The sequence below is a fragment of the Lathyrus oleraceus genome, chromosome 2 (genome assembly GCF_024323335.1).
Source record: "Lathyrus oleraceus cultivar Zhongwan6 chromosome 2, CAAS_Psat_ZW6_1.0, whole genome shotgun sequence".
In the NCBI taxonomy this organism is placed as follows: domain Eukaryota; kingdom Viridiplantae; phylum Streptophyta; class Magnoliopsida; order Fabales; family Fabaceae; genus Lathyrus; species Lathyrus oleraceus.
Genome location: NC_066580.1, coordinates 438,963,862 through 438,968,098, shown reverse-complemented (window position 1 = coordinate 438,968,098; position 4,237 = coordinate 438,963,862). Strand labels below are relative to the sequence as shown.

Here is a 4,237-nt window from a genome sequence, read left to right as displayed (position 1 = left end):
AGTTTGACGGATAGGTGGTTGTGAGTAACCGGGCTGAGAATGTTGTTGGGGGTTAGATGTTGATCCTTCTTGTGTGTAACTCGTCTGGCGTGGGTCGTAGAGGTACATATCATCGGCGATGAATTGAAATCCAACCGATCTGTACCAAGCCATATAAGTACGACTTGGTTTTACCTCATTTGGCATGACTGCGTCAGTTAAGACATGGTCATGACGGTGCTTCCACTTGCGACACTCTGATCTTGCGAAGGTTTGCCAAGGGTTGTAGTTCCATTGGTCGTTCACTTTACGCATATCCCATTCTCCTAGGCTAGCTGGGGGGTCTGGGATATTCTGGACCATACCGAACTGCAGCTTCACACGATCGGTGTTGTGCATCTCCACTGTTGTGAACCGTATTATCGGTGTGCATGCTGTCCATACGGCTGCGTCTTCAGGGTTGACCTGATGCTCATGATCCATATTAAGGTATGGACGCCAAATGAACTGAAATGTTAAAGACGATAGGATTTAAATGAATGTAGAAAAAGTCAACATAATATGACGAATTAATGAAGTTATTTTGCTTACGTCTGTCGGTCGAAGGTGATCCAACAGGTTGCGATACTGAGTAATACAGTGTCTCGGACATCTGCTGTAATTCATACCACGTGCCGACCATCTACACCAAAAAGTTAAAATAAATTAGTTATGGGTACTAAATTGTAAGGAAGTAAGTAAAGATATAGCAATTTAAACAACTTACTTTTTTGCATATGGAAAAGTGAAGGGGTTGTTATTGACCGGTGCTAGAGACGGTAGTCTTGACCATCCCCATGCTTGTAGCAAAACAGCACATCCAGAAAATGTAGATGTGTCTTTGTGGGAGTTTTTGCACAACAAACTATAGAGATAGGCTAGACATGCGGATCCCCAACTGTAACTACCTATTCTATCTATATGTCTAAGTAAAGGTAAGTACATAATATGCATGCTAGAACCACTACCTTCGGGAAATAAAAAGGATCCTAGTAACAACTGTAAGAACAAAAATTGTTCTACAACAGATTCCTTGATTTTGATGATAACAAAGGATGAAACCAAAAATGGCACCCTAACGAAAAGTTTCTAAGTGTGCAGGGTTCTAAAGAAAGAAGTAATAAATCTGATGATGTCATCAGATGCACAACAAGATCAGATACAAATTCTCAAGTATCAGAAGCATCTGAAGTGGAATCTCGTTCAAGAAAGTCTGACTCTGGACAAAACTGCAAAGTATCAGAAGCATCTGAACATGAAGTAAAGTCTAGAAGCTCTGATTCTGGAGAAACGTTATCAGCGCCATCTGAACTCTCAAGAGATCAACATCAGAAGCAAGATTCCAAGATTCTCCAGAAACACACATACTCTGATTATGGATTTGCTAATCATGAAGAAGTAACGTTCAAGTCAAGTAAAGATTTTCAAATAGATTTCCTAAACAGAGAAAGAGACGTTAATCTCCACTTCCAAGAGAGAAGATACTACTTGTGGTAAGTAGTCACTTCAAAGATGAAAAGTTAAACTGCAGAAGCTATTTAAGTGATGGAGTAAACTCAGTTTAATATCCACCAGATTCAACTCTACTCCAACTCATATATAAATAGAGATGCAATCAACATTCAGTAATAAGAAATCAACTAGCCAAAACTATACTGAATTATTTCACGCTCAAGAAAATCATCTTTGCTCTCAAAGAATTTCACTAAGCTTTTGCTTATTAAGTGAAAAAATCTGTTCTTAAGTTTGTAATACTTGCTTTCTTAGAAGCACTCTAGATTACATATCTTGTATCTTTTATTTGTTTGATTTCCTCAAGTGACTTTGTGTGGTCTGTAGACTTGAGAAGACTAAGAGATTTTCTTCTCTCTTAGGTGTTGTTTGTAATCTTTCAAGATTAGTGGATTAAGTCCTTGTTGAAGGCAAAATCACCTTGGCCGGGTGGACTGGAGTAGCTTTGTGTTATAAGCGAACCAGTATAAAATCCTTGTGTGATTTTCATTTTGAAAAGCGCTTATTTTTAAAAACAATTCAAACCCCCCCTTTCTTGTTTTTTTTTTCTCACCTTCAATTGGTATCAGAGCTCCGGCTCTGTTATTGATTTTCTAATCAAACACTTAACCGTGTAGAGAGATCCAGTACGAGAAAAACAATGGCCCACTCAAATGAAAGAGATTCTTACAATGCCAAGCCTCCTGTTTTTGATGGAGAAAAATTTGATTACTGGAAAGACAGAATCGAAAGTTTCTTTCTGGGTTATGATGCTGACCTCTGGGACATTGTCACAGATGGATACAAACCTCCAGTCTTAAATGGAGCTGAAGTTCCCAGAAGCAAAATGTCAGAAGATCAGAAACGTGACTTCAAAAATCACCACAAGGCCAGAACAATACTTCTAAATGCTATATCATACAACGAATATGAAAAAATCACCAACAGAGAGACAGCCAAAGATATACTTGACTCTCTGAAGATGACCCATGAAGGAAACTCCCAAGTCAAGGAGACGAAGGCTCTGGCGCTTATCCAGAAGTATGACGCCTTCAAGATGGAAGATGATGAAGCTATAGAAGCTATGTTTTCCAGATTTCAAACTCTTATTGCAGGTCTTAAAGTGCTAGACAAAGGATACACGACTGCAGATCATGTTAAGAAGATAGTCAGAAGTCTGCCAAAGAAATGGAGACCAATGGTTACTGCTCTGAAGTTATCAAAGGATCTGAACAATATCAGCCTTGAAGAACTTGTTAGCTCTCTCAGAAGCCATGAGATAGAACTAGAGGAGGATGAGCCTCAGAAAAAGAACAAGTCAGTGGCGCTTAAGTCCAGATCTGAAAGACGGAAGCCTGACAGAACCAAAGCTCTCCAGGCAGAAGCTGAAGACACTGACGATTCTGAACCAGAAGACTCTGATGATGAAGAAGAGTTGTCCCTACTAACCAGAAGAGTCAAGCAACTCTGGAAAAAGAGGAACAACAACTTCAGAAGACCTAGACCCAGAGGGGATCTATCAGAGTCAACTTCAAAAGGTAAAGCTAACAAAGATATTACCTGTTATGAATGTAAAGAAACAGGTCATTACAGAAATGAATGCCCTAAGTTGAAGAAGGACAACCCTAGGAAAGAAAGCTTCAAGAAAAACACCTTCAGAACAAAGAAAGGACTGATGGCTACCTGGGATGACAGTGAATCTGGATCATCAGAATCTGACTCTGATGAACAAGCCAACGTAGCACTTATGGCTACCACATCCAGCTGTTCAGACGAAGAATCTGAAGAGGTATTTTCTGAACTTTCTAGATCTGACTTAGAATCATGTTTGTCATAAACTCTTACTTCTTATCAGAAATTAAAACAAAAGTTTAAAAACGTTAAAGGCTGTCTTAAAGCAAAATTTGAAGAGTGTAGTGAACTTGAGATAACAATTCTATCACAAGAAGATACAATCAAATCTTTAACGTTAGAAAGAGATGGAGCTAAAACAAAAAGCTTAGAATTAGAAGAAGCGTTGTCTCAAGCACCACAAACTTCAAATGAAATTATTTATAAATATGAAGAAGCCTTTCAAAAATTTCTGAAGAATGGAATAGACAGGAGTATTATGGCATCCATGATTTATGGAGTAAGTCAGAATAATAAAAGGGGAATTGGGTATGATCCTAAGGAAGATGAAACCTCTACCAGTAACCAAATTAAATCGCCTTTTTCATATCACTACACACACACACAAGAACACAAATTTAAAAATGCTAGAAGACCCAAAGTTGTAAGAAACTCTGGGAAAACTAATCTGAAAGGACCCAAGAGATTCTGGGTACCGAAAGATAAGATTATCTATGTTGCAGATATCCTATGCAGCAAAGTTCAGACACCAGTCATGGTACCTGGACTCTGGATGCTCGCGACATATGACGGGAAGAAAGTCTATGTTCCAAAGCCTGGAACTTAAAGACTCTGGATTTGTAGGCTTCGGAGGAGATCAGAAAGGAAGAATCAGAGGCTCCGGAACTATTGGTAATGGTACTCTTCCCTCTATATCTGATGTTCTTTATGTAGAAGGATTAATGCATAACTTGTTATCCATAAGTCAATTAAGTGATAACGGTTATGATGTAATCTTTAATCAAAAAACTTGTAAAGCCATTAATCAGAACGATGGCTCTGTCCTTTTCACAGGCAAGAGGAAAACAACATTTATAAAATAAATCTTTCTGATTTA

The 4,237-nt window shown here is 38.4% G+C and overlaps 1 long non-coding RNA gene across 1 annotated transcript; it reads right to left on the bottom strand.

Moving 5' to 3' along the window:
- Positions 1-308: 308 nt before the first annotated feature.
- On the bottom strand, positions 309-948 carry LOC127121514 (uncharacterized). The gene is made up of 3 exons (XR_007803475.1): positions 746-948; positions 571-661; positions 309-486 (listed from the first exon to the last, which is right to left on the bottom strand). It is a non-coding gene; the product is annotated as an uncharacterized LOC127121514 (long non-coding RNA).
- Between the last annotated feature and the right edge of the window lie 3,289 nt (positions 949-4,237).